The sequence below is a fragment of the Lissotriton vulgaris genome, chromosome 1_1 (assembly GCF_964263255.1).
Source record: "Lissotriton vulgaris chromosome 1_1, aLisVul1.2, whole genome shotgun sequence".
In the NCBI taxonomy this organism is placed as follows: Eukaryota; Metazoa; Chordata; class Amphibia; order Caudata; family Salamandridae; genus Lissotriton; species Lissotriton vulgaris.
In genome coordinates, this window is record NC_141685.1 from 1,221,618,390 (window position 1) to 1,221,638,071 (window position 19,682).

Sequence of the window (19,682 nt, forward strand, 5' to 3'; positions counted from 1 at the left end):
CTGAGCAGTGTGTAGTGTGCTTGATATAATAGGAGCCAGGACCCTCGCAGTTATGGGCGGGCTCTAAACCGGAGTTACGTTGTCTGCTGGGAGGTATTAAGGCGTGGGCAGAAAGTTGTGACGCAATGCGTCCAGAGTGTGATCATACGTTGAAGAGTAAAGATGTGTTTTGCAGAGCTCCAGGCGTTGCTTATTCATTTGTATGCTCCCGGACTGGGGAAGATGCCAAACAATGCAATTTTTGATAAAACCTAAAAATTATCAGTATAACTTGTTTTTTTACATCACTTACTTTTACTGCTTTGTTTGGATTTTAATTCTGAGACCAGTGCTTAATTGATAAAATAGTAAGTGCCAGGGCACTAACCAGGAGACCTCTGCAACTTGCACCACCTATTGCCCACACATCGCTGCCACTGTTGGTACCAACGCAACCAATAACCATCTCTCTTGCAAGCAAGTGTGACCGTTCAGATTAATCCAGGTCCCCAAAGCTAAAGGAATGGCTGAGGAGGCAGGTATTATTTATTTTTAATGTATGCTGTATTCATAAATAACCGTTGTTGTGCTTATCTCTAAATTAGATGATCAGCACCACCATGTGGCAGACTAACATAGGTGCGGTGTTGGCAATTAAGTGCTGAGCACTGGAAACCAATTAAGTGCAGATGCCAAACACCAGACAACACTGGCTTAAATTAAGCACTGGTTCTGACCTAGAGACAGCTTTAGCTGCCTTGCAAATATTAGGGAATTACACACAGAGAGAAAAAAATGTATATACATCTGCAGAGAAGCTTCAGGTGGGCCTCCTCATCCATTGGTCTGTTCAACTGCCATTGGCATTTTTCTTTTACTCAGCACAACATACAGCATGGAGCAATGGCATAGCCCACTTCAGCTATCTGCTCTCTTGCACTGAGTGTGATGGAATTTTGAATGATCACATGTGCCCAACCATATAAAAAGAAGTGTATTGCAGGCCCAAGGCTGGTGGTCAAATACTTTACTTTGCAATGATTTTGTCTTTCCTTTGTTTATGCTTTCTTTAAATGTCAATTATTCCTGGGTGTTCAAACAATATACGCGTGTTACAGCAGCTCAAATTCAATAGTACATTTTCTTAATAAAAATCATGTTTACAGTGTGATATGCGTAGTTCTTGTTTTAGGTCTATCTACTTACTAGGAAACAGCAATAAAGCTTTGTTTAAATTATTTCCAGTGGTTATTTCTTCTTTTTTTTCATAAATAATTTGTATTGCAAGCACATGACCTCCATTTCTACAGTACAACATATTTTGTTAGTTTTATTTTTATTTCTGTGGCATTTGCTTGAAATCTTTTTGCAAAATAATTAACCACTACATAAGCTTACAAGGGCCAGGTGCTTGTTCAGCCATTGCTTGTTATGACCGTTTTGAAAAGTCTGCACCATAGATTGGCCCATTTATTATTACTATTATTATTATTCTTATGTTTAATTTTGACTTCTACTTCCTTTATCGCTGCATCTTGCTGCTGAAGGTTGATGCTGGACTTGGCCTTTTCTGCGGGGTCATCTCCAAACGTATTTCCTTCATTCTCCTTTTTTCTGAACTCAGTTTAAGGACTCAGCACACTTGAGAACTGCGAATCAGTGCTACCGTGCTTGTCCTCTCTCTATAAACATGGTAAAACTTGCTTACAGCCAATTGACTTATTTAGTTTACTTTGAAGTTCCCAGTAAAGTGGTCCCACATGTGCCCAGGGACTGTGAATTAAATACTACTAGTGGGTCAGCAGCACTGAATGTGTCACCCACTTAAGTAACCCTTTAAATCTGTCTCAGGTCTGCCATTGCAGCCTGTGTGTGCAGTTTTAAGACTGCAATTATTGTCTGGCAAAATAAACCTTCTGCCAGGCCCAAATCATTGTTTTTCAATACATATGTCACCCCTAGGGTAGGTCCAGAACAGCCCAGAGGACTGGTTGCAGTGTATTTGAAAAGTTGGGCATGTACTTTTTAAGTTTTACATGTGCTGGTAGTGAAAAGCTCTTAAATTCATTTTTCATTATTGCAAGGCCTGCCTTTCCCATAAGATCACATTGTTATTACATTTAATAAGCTGTAACTTCCAATTGGGAGCAGGTCGACAGGCCGAGTTTGGTGTCTAAAGAATTGCAATTAAAAGCCCCCTTTAATGGTAAATTCAAATGTGTAGTCTCAATTCTAAAAATGCCACTTTTAATAAGTTAAGCAACAATTGATGGACAGAATCCTGAAAAATGCATACATTCATCCCTAGTCACAAAGATCTGGAATAATCGATCATTCTTTTGCTCACCAAGGCACCGCAGTTTGGGCCTAGCCATATGCAAATCAGTCTTGATCCTGGGTATGCCCAGGCATGGGTTCCTTGCTCACTGTGACACTGGATTCAAACTAGCCTTGCTTATATGGGGTAATACCCAGAAACTGACCCCAAGGAGCTTGTTTCTTGTACATGGAGGACCTGGTTTGGCCATTCAGGCGGAACTCAAGATTGGATGTACTATACATAAGAGCCTCCAGAACAGAGGGCCTGAGTATCTAAACTGCAGATTCTCCCTCTATAAACCTGTACGGTCCCTGAGATCTAGTGACCAAGCCTTACTGCAGGTCCCAAGAGCTAGAAAGACCAGGCAAGGTGGAAGGGCGCTATCCATAGCCGGACCAAGGTTGTGGAACAGCCTCCCTCTCTCTTTGAGACTATGCCAGGACTATCTCCCGTTCAGAAAACTGTTAAAAACCTTCCTATTTTCCAACTAGTGATATCTGTGTACTTACTGCCACAAGCTGTAAAGGTGTTCAAGGCGCGGAGATACTCCTTCGAGAGGTGATCCTAGCGCGGTATAAACCCGTAAATAAATAAATAAATAAAAACTGTTCCCATGAGTAACAGGGTCAAGACTGGTTTGCAAATGGTTGGGTCTAAACTTGGGTGGCATGGTGTACAAATCAATGATGGATTGAACCCGAATCCCCTGACTAGGGGTGACTTCATGATTTATTCAGAATCCATCCAATATTTGTTTGCATAGCACTTTTAGAAAGTTGGTGTTTCCTTGTACTAACCATTAGTACCTGCAGTCTGTTCCTGGTTCACATGATTAGGTGTATCTGGCAGCTGGTCTTTGTGTATTGCTTCCAGACAGTAAGAGAAAAAGAAGCTAGGTGTGGGCAAGATGGGTCACCCTGAATTTACGAGGGAAAGGAGCTGTCACCTAGCACACTTTCACATCACCAAGGCTCTGACTGGACACTAACACACTCAGACAAGCTGGGGCCATGGCAGGGAGGAAGGGAATGCCTGACATCTCAGGGGGGAGGAAAAGTCAAGACACAAATCCAACTGCAAAGTGGGCACCAGATATAAATATTGGACCTCAGACCCCAACTCTTCAGTACACCTCTAGACCTTTGGATTACTCTGCCAGGAAGAACTACTGTGCTGCTGAAAGGACGGACACTCTGCCGCACTGCTGCCCTTCTCTGCTGACCTGCCACTCTGCTGCCCTCTTGCTTGAGTGAGTAGGGATGGACCTGCATCTCAGGACCCCAGAGTGACTCCAAGGGCTAGTTGGCTGGCCTCCTGATCAGAAGCCTCAGGGTCAGATCAGGCTTCCAACAACTTTGAACTCAGCGCTTGGGATCTGCCATCTCTAGGACATGCCCTACCAAGTGGTGCCACCCCAGTCCTGGACCCTTGGAAGTTGGCATGAAGGTGTTCACCAAGCCCATCAGTGTATTTAGCGGGACCAACACTTCTCTTTCTCGGTGTGGTGCATCTACCGCAGAACCAGTGCATCTCTTTTGTTGCTCAGTGCATTGCCCGTGGAACAGACACATCACCCCTGCTGCACAGACCTGCCTGACACAAAGACTACGCATTGCCCATTGCAGCTAATTGGAACCACCACTGTGTGATGCATCTCCACTCAAGGACATCATATTGTACTTTGCAAATCCCTGGAACCCCCGCCCTGTGATGCATCTCCTCACCCAGACCTCACATCGCCTCTGCAGCATGAAGCGTCCTTAACGCAGGACTTCGCATTTTTTTACAAACCAGTATCAAGGTACTGTGTTCAGTGGCCTGAGCGGGTCCTTATAACAGGACCATGCTCCAAACCAGTTGGCCTAAACCTACGACTGTGCTACAGTCTGGGACAACCTGATAACCACAGTTTACACTTTGAGCTTTTTGACACTATTATCACTGAAATCATTAAACTTGCACATCGGTCCGGTTTTACAGATTGTATTTTTGTCATTTTGTTTTTCATTTATTTATTCAAATGTACTCTATTTTTCAAATTTGGAGTGGGATTCTCCTCTGCTGCGTTGTCAAGTTATTTACGGTTTGAGGTGTTGAACAAGTACTTTATACATTGCCTCTAAGTTAAGCCTGATTGCTCAGTGCTAAGCCACTATAGGGTTGGGCACGGGTTAACTTGGAGCTTGCTTGTGACTACACCCTGACAAGGATTGTCGTTGCAGCTTGAGAAGGGTTTCACCTCCCTTCAACCAATATGAAAAGTCCAAATTCACACAGTTGCGCTTTGCAAACTGGTTAGTGAGGTCCTCGGAAGAGATTCAGAATGATGAGGCACATGTTATATGACCTACTGTGGTCCATTTGTGAAAGAGAGTGATTGGGCCATTGAATCAAAAGTGTGCATCATATGTAATAGGGTTGCTCGAAGAGCTGTGCATGCATAGTCCATTTCAATTTGACATATGGTTGAGTGCGCATGCAAAATGCTGGGAAATAAAAAGATTTGTGGATGGGTAACAGTGAGTAACAAGGGTTTCTTTCACATATATATATATATATATATATATATATATATATATATATATATATATATATATATATATATATATATATATATATATATATATTTAGGTACATGGATGTGGAGTTGAGTATAGTAAATCTAGTCTTACCTATGTATACTTTCTTTAAGAATGTATTGATGCCATGGCTATGATATGTTTGTAGCATAGTATTTTTTGTGCTCATATTCTGATCCAACCTCTCATGAGACCATTAGACTAATCGCCATTCGCTTTTTCAAAGATCAGTGCCCGCTTCCCACCAACATAGTATAATTAAGAGAGGAATCTTGGAATTTTCTTCGATAGAGACCTCTCGTTGTCCCCACCACATAAATGCAGTCTACAAACATGCTTTCCATCATTACCACCAGTTAGATGTGTGTTTTCTTTGCAACAAAAAATCTCCGTTTTGATACTGAGTATCTGTCTGTTCCTGAGTGCCACAAAACACGTCTCGCAGTACTCTAAACAACCCTGAATCGTGGCACGTGCCTCATTTTCAGCCTCAAAGTTCAAGACCACACTGCATCCAATTCAACAATTGAGAACAATTAAAATAACTGTGCATTTGGCTACAATATGCCCGATAGCCACACTGATGGATACCTGTCCAAATCCTTTCTACTAAGAGTTCTCACCAGGAAAGTGAGATGGCCTGCAGAGAATATGTCAGCCATCAACCCACCAACATACAGTAGCCATGGAGTCCTGTTCTTGCATAATGAAAGCTCCACCCTCTGGATTGTTCTCAAGCCATATCCGAGGCTTGATGATAAACAATCAAAATTCTACGGACGTTTGAAAACTCGTACATTTCTTGCAATTAGTACAATCCTATGCCCTGCTAGCCCACTCCCACCCCGCACAGCGTGATTGGAGGTGTCTCGAAATGGCATTGACCTATATAAAAATGGAAAACTTAATAATGGAAGAAAAATAAATCAGACTGGCATTTAAGGCATAGATCGAGGCTGCAAACAAGAGATCGATAGCCTAACGCAGAAGGCTCAGTAAAGGGAATCTGTAGCAGGAAATCTACACGAAGTTTGTGGTCCACAACCACGGTGCATATATAGGTGAGTATTTAGAGGAAACAGAAAATGACTAGAAACCCTGTTATGACCGGTGGGCTAGTTTACTTAAAATTGTTTGGGACTTTGAACAAGGGAAATAACTATTATTTCTTAATAGCCTGATATAAAAATTGATGCAGAAGAAACACAATCTGGAGATAATAAATATTATGCAATAAGTATTCAGATGCTTTGCAACATCACTTTGTGACCACTATGCCGACGAAAACAATAGTAAAACGCTAAACAGGGCACTTAAAGTCCAGATGGATGTGAAGAATATCCACTCCCTGACTTCTGTTGGTAGTCGGAACCAATGTATATGCCTTAGATGAACGAAAATCGTCGGGTGGCTCATTTAGTCGAGCACTCACCGATAAACACGTGTGATCCCCATGTCACAGGTTCGAATATCCACAAGGCTGATGGAGGCTTCCATCCTTCTAAGGTTGGGAAACCGAGCATCAATGAATGGGTAACAGTAATACCTGTTACTAACAACACTTAGAAGGGTGATATGTAGCTCTATCTAATAATTAAAACAACCTAAATAAAAAATAGTTGTTACATCTGCTATCAGGTCTAGATCAAGCGCATTTCAGAGTTTGGGGCCCTTCCTGCGATAAAAATGCATGTGTTTGCCTTCTGAAGGATCTTTGGTGGATCAAGGGATCAAGTGAGGAGGGCTAACATGGAGGACTGGTGGGGTTGCAATAGGGCTGCATTTGTGCAAGCACCCAGGGTCTTTCCGACACAAGCATGTGCGTAACATGGCACTCCTGAACATTACGAGTTCATGGCAAATTTAGAAGGATCGAGCATGGTCACGAAGCGTTTAGGCACATGTTTAGAAAAATAAGAGAAGAACAGGAAGATTCAGGTAACCTTCCGGATCTCAGATAAAGCAGGCTTCAGAAGTAGAAAGCTGCATTCAGATTAATTCTAATTCCATCTATTTCCATCCATTTTATTCTTTATTTCGGTTAACAACCTTAAAAGAAACAGTTTAAAATAATACATTACATTTCTTACTTACTCTAGTACAATACAATATTTACAATAGTACAATAATAACAATAATTCTAATTCACATTTACTCGTTTTCTGCACCATTCCAAGGAAATAACTCGTATTCACAATTTGTGTACGCAGAAGAAAGATCAGCTGGCTATTATATATTGTGGAAGATGTAGTAGAAATCAAGCAAATCCGATTTCTCATGCAACTAGACAAATATTGTAGAAGATGCATGGACTGCTGCTAAAAAACCTCTAAGGGGCATATTTACAAACCCATATTGCCACCACAACGTCACTTTTAGTGATGTTGTGGTGGAGATAGGATCTTCGCCTTGTTTACAAGGCAACATTAGGCCAGGTAACGCTGCTTTGTAAATAAGGCCCCCTTTAACACTATGTTTAGTGTGAAAGGGACAGGAAAGGGGTGTTGTGGTGGGTGTTCCAAAACAACACCCATTGATTTTGACACTGACCCCTATTTACCAGAGCGGCGTAAATGGGAGGCAGCGACAAAATTAAGACCAGGGAAACCCTGGTCTTAAGTTGATGAAACAAGAAGAAATGCTTTATTTCTGCTCGTTTTTGCTGGTTCCATGTGTGCTCCATTGTGCAGCACACACAGAAACAGCAAAATGCCAAGGGGGACCAGGGACCTTCCTGCAAATAAACAATCATTTTAGAAAAATGCTGTTTTGCAACTTCTATGTGTCCTGCAGTTTCAAAAAGGCATTTAAAGAGTGTTTATGTGAAGGAAGGGGGACCTTCCTGCACATAAACAATCTTCCCCTCGACACAGGCACCCTTGAACTATGGTGCAAGGGTGCCTGTGTTGGCGCTAGGCAGCTAAAGTTTGCACCTGCGCAGGGAGAAATGTAGGGCTGCACCATATTCTAGTAAATATGGTGCAGCCCCGCATAAAGTGACAAAGCGTGTCATTAGCCTTCTTGGCTTAATAATACATTTTGCCACTTTATTGTAAATATGCGCCTAAATGTCCCCTAAGACTCCGTTATGCAGCAATTGTAATACCAGCCTTCAAAGGCGAGGTACTGCATAGGCGCGACAACAAAGTTAAAGCATTGTATCTGTTGCAGATGTAATTACAATAACCAAGTACCTGAATTAATGAAATTGAAAGTAATTTAGGTTTGGAGGGTTACAGAGAAATAATTGCTAGTCAGGAGCCATGAGGATATATTTCGATGTGGATACTATGTACTAACATCTTTTCTGCTGGATACAATAGTTTACAAATTGTGAGGCACTCAGGAGGCAGAGATTCTCTAGGTATGTTGAAAAGATTACACTAACAAATATCATGATAAGAATAAAGGCAAAACCTAATTGTTAATCAGTATTTCATTGCACGTATCTCAAGTGAGACTTTCCATTCTTCTTTATACAAATATTTATTCTATAGACTCACAAATTACAATGCAACCATCAATCATAACACAAAAGCTATTTGAAGACTAATATAGTCACCATATTTCTCTATACGATTCCAAGAAAGAGGACCAGATGGAATCAGATTTGCACAGAGTTGCCTTCCAAGTAATAGCTAGCTTTCCAACATTTGCCATTCTTTAGGTTTAAAGTATTTTATTAAGGTATAAAAAACATGGGGAGGGGAATAGGAGGTCAAGCGAGCATACAGTACAAAAAGCGAAGCGTTGCAGCGGTTCAGAAGGAAAGTAGGGAGACAGGAAGCCCCAGAGGGCAACAAGGCATAAGTCGTAAGGCTATAAAACATCGCAAATGACCCCCCAGTAGACCCCCGTTCCCTCAGCAAGGCGAAGCTGGAATAGCGTCCCGCAGCACAGTAAAAGAGCTCACCCCCCCAGCCCCCCAACCCCGGAAAATTAGGAGAGAGAGAAGCAAAGGAAGAAAAGGAAGAAAACAATACCCCAACATCCCCGTCCGAAAGTCAGCATTAGAAGCATATAACCCCGCCCCCCACCCCCAGCCCAGACCCCCGATCCCGCACATTCACTCCGCTGGGGCCGGCGGCGGCGTCAGCCTAAGAAGTCGAAGGTACCGTGGGCATGTGAGCTCGCGAAATTCCGTGGACAACAGCGCCAAAAAGGGGTGCCAGAGTTCTGCAAACTGGTCAACATTCCCAGCCACCGTCAGCGACATCTTCTCCATGCCCAGTACCTGCCAGAGCCTGTGTAGCCAACCAGTGATAGAGGGGGCAGTGGGGGTGCGCCAGAGTACAAGGATGTTTTGAACCGCGGAGCCCAGCGCAATCGCAATCTGCCTACCCCTGCGGGACTTCAGCGGGTACATCAGGTCATTGGGGAGGCCTAGCAAGACATACGCAGGGAAGCGCGGGAGCTCGATCTCAAAATGCCTATCCACCTCATCCAAGATCTCTTTCCAATAGGCCGACAGCACCGGGCACTCCCAGAGAATGTGCGTGAGGGTACCTTCCTGTCCGCAGCCGCGCCAGCAATCTTTATCGCCGATTTTGTGCATCTCGTAAAGCCGCACCGGGGTGTAGTACCAATAGGTGGACACCTTAGTAAAGGTCTCCGTCAGCCCAGTGTGGTACGCAGAGTGCCTCGCCCGATACGCAATCCTGTCCCACTCCTTGTGGCTCAAGGTCCTGCCCAATTCCCTGTGCCAGCGCTCCCTCCCTGGGTTATGGTAATGAAACGGCGGGGGTTGGAGAAACTTGTACAAGTCGGTGATAAGCTTGGCATCCGAGGTCCGGGTTACCAGCCATCGCTCATAGGGCGTAATCGAACGGGCAGCGACGTCGCGCACTGGGGGTTGTAGAGCCCAGTGGCGGACTTGCATATAACGCAATCTGTCCCTCTCCGTGAGGCCAAACTCCTGTCGGAGCTGCTGGAAGGGGAGAACGCCCTCCGGCCCGTAGATCTGGAAAAGCGCCCTGCAACCCGCGATCACCCAGTGGGAAAAGGCCCCCGGTTCCAGGCCCGGAGTGAAGTCTGGATTGCCAGCAATGGGAGTGAACGGCGACGGAAAGGTGGTGAGCTCGCGAAGCTCGCACACCGCGTCCCACACTCTCAGCGGAACCCGGGTGATAAAAGAGGCGTAGAGATTAGGCGGGCGGTGAGAGCGCCGCAGGAACGGGACTTCCTGGAGTGTACGGCCCGCTACTGCCTGGTCTTGAAAGAGCCAGTGCTTGTCCGATTCCCACCGGCTCCACTCCACCAGATACCGAAGTTGCGCCGCCTGAAAGTACTTCCGGAGGTCCGGGACCCCGAGACCCCCCGCCTCCGGGGCGAGCATGGAGAGGACCCGCTTCATCCGAGGCTTACGGCCCTGCCACACAAAGCGGGAGATGTCTGCCTGCGCCTGTCGTATCCAACCTACAGGGGGCTGGAGAGGTAGCGCGCGAAAAAGATACAGGATCTGAGGCAGTATCGTCATCTTCACCGCTGCGATACGGCCCAGCCACGAGAGCAGGCCTTTGTTCCATCGACCGAGTTCCTCTTTGATCTTTTTGCCCAGAGAGGAATAGTTAGCAGCGACCATTGCAAATCCCCAGGTAAGGCACCGTGGAGGCGGACCATTGCAGAGGAAAAAGACGCTGGAGGTCCCGCCTGGTGTCAACAGAGAGGGACACGTCCAGGGCGGCCGACTTAGACATATTCATTTTGAAGCCTGCCACGCGGGCAAAGGAATTCAGTTCCTGGACGCAGGCAGGGAGCGACCGCCTAGGGTCATCCAGGGTCAGCAAGACATCGTCCGCATACAAGCTGACAGTATGCGTGTATTGCCCCATCTTCACCCCGATAGCGTCCGGGTTATCACGAATCCTCTGGGCAAACGGCTCCATATAGAGGGCAAACAGGAGCGGTGAAAGGGGGCAACCCTGTCTTGTGCCACGCTCAATGGCGAAGCTGCCGGAGCTGTGTCCGTTGACACGCACCGATGCTGACGGTCTCTTATAGCAATTAAAGACCATAGTGCGGAACTTCTCGCCGATCCCCAGTTTCCCGAGAACCAGCTCGAGGTACGGCCAATGAACCCTATCAAAGGCCTTCTCCGCGTCTACCGATAGCAGCATCCGCTCCCCTGGGACGCGTGAGGCCTTTTCTAGCACGTGCGTCACCCTCTTGGTGTTGTCGACCGTCTGCCTACCGGGTACAAAGCCGGCCTGGTCCGCCTCCACCAAACCTGGTAGATGCAGACCAAGTCTGGCCGCCAAGATCCCCGTGTAAAGCTTGAGGTCCACATTTAGAAGCGAGATGGGCCGATACGAGCCGCATAGAGTCCGGTCCTTTCCCGGTTTCGGGATAACCGACACGGTCGCCGAAAGAAGGTCCGGCGGGATGGCTCCCGGTTCGGAGAAGGAGTTGAATAAGCGAGCCAGGAGAGGCGCGACAGTGGGACAGAAGGTCTTGTAAAACAAGGCAGTATAGCCATCCGGGCCCGGGGCCTTGCCGTGTTTCAGCCGTGCAATAGCGGAGATGACTTCTTCCACGTGAATATCCCTCTCCAGGTGGTCCGCCTGGGCGGGATCCAAGACCGGGAGGGTTACTGATTCCAGATAGGCCTCAGCCTCTCCCGGTGGGGAGGGCTCTGCAGCGTACAGCGCCTCGTAAAAGGCGCGGAAGGAATCCGCCACCTCCGCGTCACCGGAAAACGAGACCCCATCTGCTCCCACTAGCTCCTTTACGATGTTGCGTTGCTGCGCAGCCCTGAGCCGGTGGGCCAGGAGCCTACCGCATCTATCACCGCCGGTGTAAAAGGCATGTTTCAGGCGCAACGCCGCATACTCCGCCCGGTCCAGGTCCAACGCAGAGAGTAGTTTCCGCGCCGCCTTCAGCTGCCTCCAAACACGAGGTGCCCCTGTCCGGCGGTGAACCTGCTCGAGTTCCCTGACCTGCGCCGTTAATTCCTCCCTCTTGCGTTGACGCTCCTTGTTCTCCGCCGAGGAGATGGAGCTAAACTCCCCTCTGATGACCGCTTTCAAAGCCGCCCACTGTGTTGCCAGGGACGTGTCGGGGTTGCTATTGTGGGTCAGGTACTCCTGGATGACCTCCTCCACTCGCTTCACCACCGATTTTCTATGGAGAAGCGTGTTCCAAAGCCGCCACATCCCTCTGGAGGGGGGGGCCGCCGGCCAAGCAAAAACTCCGGAAACCGGCGCGTGGTCGGACAGGGACAAAACCCCGATGTCTGCCATTGTGGCGGCTAAGCGGAGCGGTCCGCTCACCAAGAGGTAATCCAACCGCGAGTAAGTGCGGTGTGCGTGGGAGAAATATGAGTAGTCCCTATCGGCGGGGTGCATGGTGCGCCAGAGGTCATGCAGATCCATCTCTGCGATCTGGTCCTGTACCGCTCTAGAAAGCTCCCCCGTCTGCGGAAAGCGCTGGGCCGACCTATCCAAGGTGGAGTCGAAGACCATGTTCAGGTCTCCCCCCAAGATGACGTGGCGGTCGGGCGAGGCAGTAACGTCTATCAACACTGATTCCAGGAAGCGATCCTGGTGGTCATTTGGGCTGTATACGGAACCAACCGTAAAGGCAACACCCCCCAGACGCATGCGATACACTAGGAGCCTCCCCTTCTGCTCGGCATGTTTATACAGCACCTCACCTCGGAAGGAGCTGGCTAGAAGAATGGCTACCCCTGCAGTCTTAGTCGCAGCCGAGGAAAAGAGTTGCGTGGGGAACCTGGCAGAGCGCAGCCTATGGCAGTCTTTAGAGAGTAAATGGGTTTCCTGTAGGAGGCAAATATCCGCCTGCGACCCTTCTAGCAGGGAAAGGATCGCCCTACGCTTCACAGGGTTGTTGAGACCCTTAACATTAAGGGTCACTACTTTCAGGGGCGGCATCACTCCCAGGGAAGCAAAGCGCTGTGCAGCAAGCGCGGGATCATTGGGAGGGGCGCGCGGGGCGGGGGCGCGGGGAAGGCCAGAATCGGCTCCGCATGTGTTCGGACAGTATCGGACGGGACTCCCCCAACATCAAACCAGTTTTGAAACCCCCCCAAAACCAACCCATGGCAACCAGCCAGAGCCAAAAACAAGAAAAAACACCCCATTGTCTCAGTCTAGCCCAAGTGGGCGAGTCTGCAGAAAACAGTCAAGTGGACGTCCAGCCACACACCTCCAACCTCTCCCCCCCAACCCCCAGCCCCAACCCAGCATCGAAGAAGCTAAGAGTCTCTCCCCCCGGAGTTAAGTTAGGCCGTCTGGGCCACGCCATTGGAGTCAGGCAAGTTCCTGGCCGCAGTCCTCAGGGCCTCCGCCATATCCGCCCTGATGGTAGGGGAGTCAGGGCGACTCGCCGTCGCCGACGATTGGCGCCTCCTCGATCTCCGTCGGCTCCGCCGCTCGGGGCGCCTCCATGCGGGTGTGGCCCCTTCTTCCTCCGTAGCTGTGAGTCCCAGCACCCCACAGACATCTTGTAAGGAGCGCAGCTGATGTAACACCCCATTCCATCGAAAAATAAGACGGAAGGGGTGACCCCAGGAATAGGCCGTCTCATGCTCTCGCAGGAAGTCCGTAGCAATGCGGAAAGACCTGCGCTTCTGCAGTGTGATGGCGGACAGGTCCTGATAGAGCGCCACGGGCCGTTCTCGAAAGGACAGCGGCTGTTTCCTGCGGGCCTCTGTCATAATGCGCTCCTTTAGGGGGAAATCCGGCAGGAATGCCAGGATATCAGGCGGGGGTGCCGATGATTGGCGCTGGCGGCCCACCCTGTGTGCTCTGTCTATGCGGATCGGGAAGTCCGCTCCTTCCCCCAAGATGTCGCGGAACAGGTCCTGCAGATAGGCCACTAGGTCCGCACCCTCATCTGCGGACGGAACGCCCCGCACCCGGATGTTGTTCCGCCTGGATCTGTTCTCGAGGTCCTCCGAGTGGGCCTGGAGCTCGACACACTGCTCCCGTAGGCGGAGGACGTCCTGCTGGAGATGAACTATCTCCTCATCGCGACGCTGGGCCGCCGTTTCCACAGTGTCGACCCGCTCGCCCAGGCCCTCGATCTCTCTGCGCACTTCACGGACCCCCCCCGCCACCTCAGTCTTGAGAGTCTGAAATTCCTCCTTGAGGGAGCTGAATAAGTCCTCCATGAAGGACCTCGTGACAGGTGGTTCGCCCCCGGTGGCGTCCGTTGAGGCCCGGGAGGACCCCGGGGACGGCTGCGCCCTGTCGCGTAGTTGCTGGGCCCTGCCGAGCATGTCCGGCAAGGTGCGATCTCCCCGTGCCGCACCTCGTCTACCGGCCATCCTGGCCTCCGCGGCGGGTGAAGCTTAGAGCCGGTCGTTGTAGACGCGCCCAGCCGCTCGTGGGCACCAGATGTGAAATCCTCGCCGAGGACAAGGGTAGTGCGTCACAGGCGACAAAATGGCGGCCCGGGTCAGGGCGAAACGATCATCGGGCTAGGCAGGGCGGTCAGCAATGTCTAATTCGGAGGCTTCCAGCCGTGTGCCCCCAGGGAGAACAGCAGATGTGTAGGCACCAGGAGAAACCAAGGCGCGGGCGAGGGTCACCAGTATTAGTTCCGCAAAGACAAGATGGCGGGAGGGCGGAGCCCAGGATGCCAGCCCAGGCCAGCCAGTCTACGGGCGACCCTCAAATGGTAACGGGACGGGGAAGTGCGAGCCCAATGTCTCCCAGTACCATCGGCCAGTACGCCCAGCCCGGGCTCCGCTCAGACTCCGCCGTTCCACTCTTCCAGGCTCGGGGTCCGCAAGGCGTCACACACCGATACCCATGGCAGGGGGGTAGATCGCCGTCGCAGGGCTGGGGTCTGTCGTCCAGCGATGGTCCCGGCCACCAGAGCGCCGGCCAGGAGGCCTGCACACTCCGCGGAGTCCGTCTAGTCCGTCCCCTCGGGATCTCCAGCTTTCAGCACTCGACTCCGCCGAGGCGCGCGGACAGCGCCGCAATATGCTCCGCCTCCAGGCCCTTCTTCTTCGGGGCGACCCAGGCTCCCCTCCTCGGGTCGATCGTTGAACAAACTTTTCGGGGACTTCCCCGGGGCAACAGAAGTCAGAGCGGTATCAAAACGTGCCCCAAGAACTCCGGCACAGTTCTCACGCCCGCAGTGCAACCGCGGGGGGAGAGAAGCGCAGGGATCGGGGCTCGAGCTGGGCTGGGCCGGAGGAGCTACGGGAGGAAGCGTCCGCTCACCCCGCCATCTTGGCCACGCCCCCTTGCCATTCTTTAAATGTCTCATGATCTCTCTTTCTACAATGACAAAAGCATTTAGGACAAACGCTTTTGCATGTCTACCAACAAAGGCATTTCTGACATTTCACCAACCTCAGCAGGGAAACGAGAATGTGGTGGTATAGAGAAGCTATTAGAGGTTTGCACAATGAGAAGCTGCTAAACGATTGCCTCTGGTACCCACTCAAACTACAAAATGTCCCTACTAAATCTACAAAATGTAGGATTAAGGTAGCAAAGACGCTAGACACCACATAATACATGACAATCCTCATTCTAGGGAAAGTTGATATCTCTCCAGCTTCATGTTTGAAAAGATCTACTCTTAGCTCTCATTTCCAAGTCTGAAGAGAATTAGCCCCAAATTTACCCTAATATCTGAAATAAAATGGAAACATGGTATTGGTTCTTCTGGGAAATCTGAAATGCTAATTAAACATGGGCCTATAGGATACCGAAGTAAACCTAGAGTGGGTAAGATGTGGGGCTACAGCTCTTTGGTGACCATTACTGTGGCTCATAATCTCCCAATTTCCGGTCTAAAAGGTAGCCATCTCAGCAAAATAATTTTACTCTATAAATTTCTTCTGAATCTTAGAATAGATTATAAAACATGATTCTCCTTATCTGCCCCTAAAGAGTTAGAAAAGGGCCAAAACATTAGTTTAAACTGACATAATTGCAACTATGTTGTTACCCTGGTACTGGAACACCTTGTATAGACTCGCTTGATCCCCATCCCCGAAAGTTCTTTGACACTCTGTGGCGAAATGTGCTGCCCGCCCTGGTTAGTGCACAGTGTTAATTTATACCTGTAAGTGAAGTTTTTTGCTTTCGTGCATATTATTTTAAATTGTAACAATTCATGGTTTAATTTTTTATTTTGGGCCTCAAATAATTAAGATGTGTTCACATTTATGTTTTATTTATTTAAGGCACTGCTGTATGAAGAGTAATCCATTTATTTTACATTATTGGGTTTTCTAACAAAGCACGTCCTTTTTTGTCATGCCTTCCTTAACCTCACTTATCATGCTTGGTTTTGCTGTTTTTTCGGACTCTGTGTGATAGGCCACTTCTAAACAGTGGTATAGCACGTTTTGCCCCTAAAACATGTACAGCGCATTGGCTGGATCTAATTGGTATTTGCAACTTTTCAGTAAGGTCATGGAGGTAGCACACAAAATGCAGCAGTGGGTTAGAAGTTAGTGTCAAATGTGAGCTGCAGTGAGTATTTACACCTCCTACATGTTGACACATACGTATGGCTCCCAAGAATCCCATTGCGCGCTGGTTTAGATTCGATTTAAAGGACTACAGTAAACATGCCCTTCCCAAGTATAAAAATGTGTTTTTATTTATTAGCTAAGGGCCATATGTATAATCATCACCAATTGCGATTTCTAAATAGCGAATTTTAAGGAATCGCTATTTAGAAATCGCTAAATGGTATGTATGTACAAAATCTGTATTTTTTAGCGATTTCCAATTATTCCTTATTTGCGAATTCGCAAATTGCGAATTCGCAAATAAGGAAAAATTTCCCATTCATTTCTATGGGCCAGGAGGCCCATTGCAATGACTGTGAAATAATTCTCAATTTGCGAATTCGCAATTTGCTAATCGCAATTTGAGAATTATTTCAAGTGTGCTGGGGTGTCTCAAGTACACCCTGCTGCACCCCTGTAAATTACATGTGTGTGCATATGGTGCACATACATGCCCAATGGGCATGTATGTGCGTCATATGCCACCCTCACAAATGCACAATTGTGCATATTTACAAGAAATCGCAAATTACCACCAACTACAAGTTGGTGGTAATTTGCGATTTCTAAACCTGAAATCGCAATTCTAAAAAGCTTCATAGATAGCATTTAAGGAATCGCAAAATTGTGATTCCTTAAATGCTTAAGCAAAATAAGGATTCGCAATTTTTTGCGATTCCTTATTTTGCTAATTTTTCATACATTCCAAAATCAGTAAAAAGGCCGTTTGCGATTCGCTAAGGTCGAAATTCTGCGAATTTCGGCCTTAACGAATCGCAAAAGGCTTGATACATATGGCCCCAAGTCTTTCCCAGACTACGCCTTGGAATTTCAAAATGCTGAACACCTAAGAAATGAAAAAAGGGCAGACTAGACATTGGGAAAGTATGCCAATTCAGTGAACAATTACAAAGAAACAGCTTTCACTGTGTAGGCAAGTCTCTATTTTTCAAAAAACAGCCTAACTATGCATAGACCGACACTTTCCTGTCTAGAAGTAGGAAACTACTCTGGTATCTATAAAAAGTTATTTTCCACTTAGTTTTAATATTCTAATTTACTAGTGATGCCATTAGTGGAAAAAAGCTTTAAGAAAAGTGTATGTTGTGCTGCTTGCGAGTAAACAATTTTCTAACTGATTTGACCCACAACCCTGCTCCAGATATTGAATGCATCTCTAGTGACCTGTTTATTACCCTTTTCATGGAAGGCCATGGCATGGCAATAGGCAACAGGAAGCAGAAGTGATATTCCAGTGATCACTTAACAGGGATAATCAGGGAGGGGGCAGGAACAGCTGGCAACATAAGGTCAGCTTTCAAAGTTCTTCCTTTGAAGTGTTAAAGGCAAATATGACTGTTTGGAATTGCAGGTTTTGATTCTGAGAACCACCCTCAAGTTTATTTCTGTGTACCCATCTGGAAGGAAAATATAGCAATTACAGTGAGATAGGGAAATAAATCTCTTCTTTATAAGGGAGAGGCCAAAGGTATTTCCAAAGCTCCTGCAGCTAAAAGGAGCCTTGGTTTTTGTTGATTACTCTGGGAAGATCTGCAGGAAAATGAGAAGGGATGTGCTGCAAAGGGAGAGGGGAATTATTCTGTGTGGAAGTAGTTAAGATTGTGTGTAAGAGATTCTCCAATCACTGATAGTGCATAAGATAAGACTCACACCTCACCACCACCTGTTCAGAACATACCTGGAACTTGGGAGTAAGCTTCATAAATGTTAGAAATGGGGGTCTCTAGTTGGTAGAGGTAGGTACCTTTGTCCAAATAGGGACCCTTGGTTCTAGTCAGGTTAAGGGTGATACACTCCAAAAATAGCCCCTGCTCACCCCCTTGGTAGCTTGGCATGAGGAGACAGGCTAATCTCACTGGCAGTGTGTAAAGCATTTGTGAACACATACAGTAATACAGTGAAAACACTACAAATGAACACCACACCAGTTTAGAAAAATAAGTAAACTTTATCTAAACCAAGACAAGACCAAACGACAAAAATCCACAGTACAGTATCAAAAATAAGGCTCTTAAATGGTAGAAATAGTTCAGTTCAATGCAAGTTGTAAATGCAACACTTTTCCCACAAAGTACCTTAGATGCGTCACGCAAAACAAACAAAAGGGTCGCAGGGAAGGTGTTGCCTCAGTTCCTTGCAAAGGGGGAGGCGATGCGTCTGTTTCTTACTGCAGTGCAGGGTAGGCGATGTGTCTGTTCCTTACCGTACAGGAGGGGATGCATCTGTTTCTTACTGCGTTGCGGTTACCATGTGACAAGCTGGCATCTCGATGCGTGGTGACGATCTGGTGTGATGCGATAAAAAGGCTTTATGCGATGCGACGATCCAGTATGGCAGGTGCTGTGGCGGTTTTCTCTGTGATGCGTCAGGACCCGGTGTGGATGTTGCACACTTCTTCTCTGTGGCTCGGGAATGTGTCTGGACCAGGTGCGGATGTGGCATGCGTCTTCTCGGTGGCTCGGCGATGCGTCGGGAATTGGTGTGGATGCGACACGCTTCTTTCTCGTTTCGCCGATCTTCCAGCTCCCAGCGAGAAACAGTCTCTAGAGGTCCTAAATAACAGCAGGCACCACTTTGCAGGTTGGAATTCCCAGCAAGGAAATTCATGGGAGCTGGTGGTTAAGTCTTTTTATCCCTGAGACTTCAGAACAGGAGGCAAGCTCAGTTTAAAGCCCTTGGAGATCTTTTCTTCAAGCAGGCGACAAAGCAACAGCAAAGTCCTTTTTCTCCTATCCTTGGCAACAAGTAACCACTGCAGGCCAACCCCAAACAGCAAACAGCAAAGGAGCAGTAATCTTCCTCAGCTTCCGTTGTTCTTCTCCTTGGCAACGGTTCCTGTTGATTTCCCAGAAGTGATCCAAAAGTCTGGGGTCTGGGTCCCCCTTTTATACACTCAAATCCTTTGTTCTCTGAAGGTAGAGAGTGTCTTTACCAAGCCAAAACCAGTTCTGTCCTCACTGGTGCAGCTTCCTGGCAGAAGGTGGAGACAGCATTGTTGAAAGCAGACCTGGCCCAGGCAGATGAAAGGAAATCTCCTCCCCCTACTCTGAATTCAACCCTGGTCCATTCAGCCCAGCCCTGACTGATCAGACTTCCGGAGCTGCAGGCCTCCTCTAGCCCCAGTCACTCACAAGCCAGACATGTAGTACACAAACCTAGCAGAGGCACACTGGATGGTTAGGCAAGAAAATACCTACTTTCTAAAAGTGTTATTTTCAAACACAAAATGTAAAAATTGCCCCCACTAAAAGATGCACTTTAACATTCTGAGTTCAGGCATACT

At 47.8% G+C, this 19,682-nt stretch overlaps 1 protein-coding gene across 1 annotated transcript in view; it reads right to left on the bottom strand.

Annotated features, from left to right (window-relative positions):
* BRINP3 (BMP/retinoic acid inducible neural specific 3) overlaps positions 1-19,682 on the bottom strand; it is a 1,009,588-nt gene that overhangs the window by 346,044 nt on the left and 643,862 nt on the right. The gene's annotated exons all lie outside the window — the stretch shown is intronic.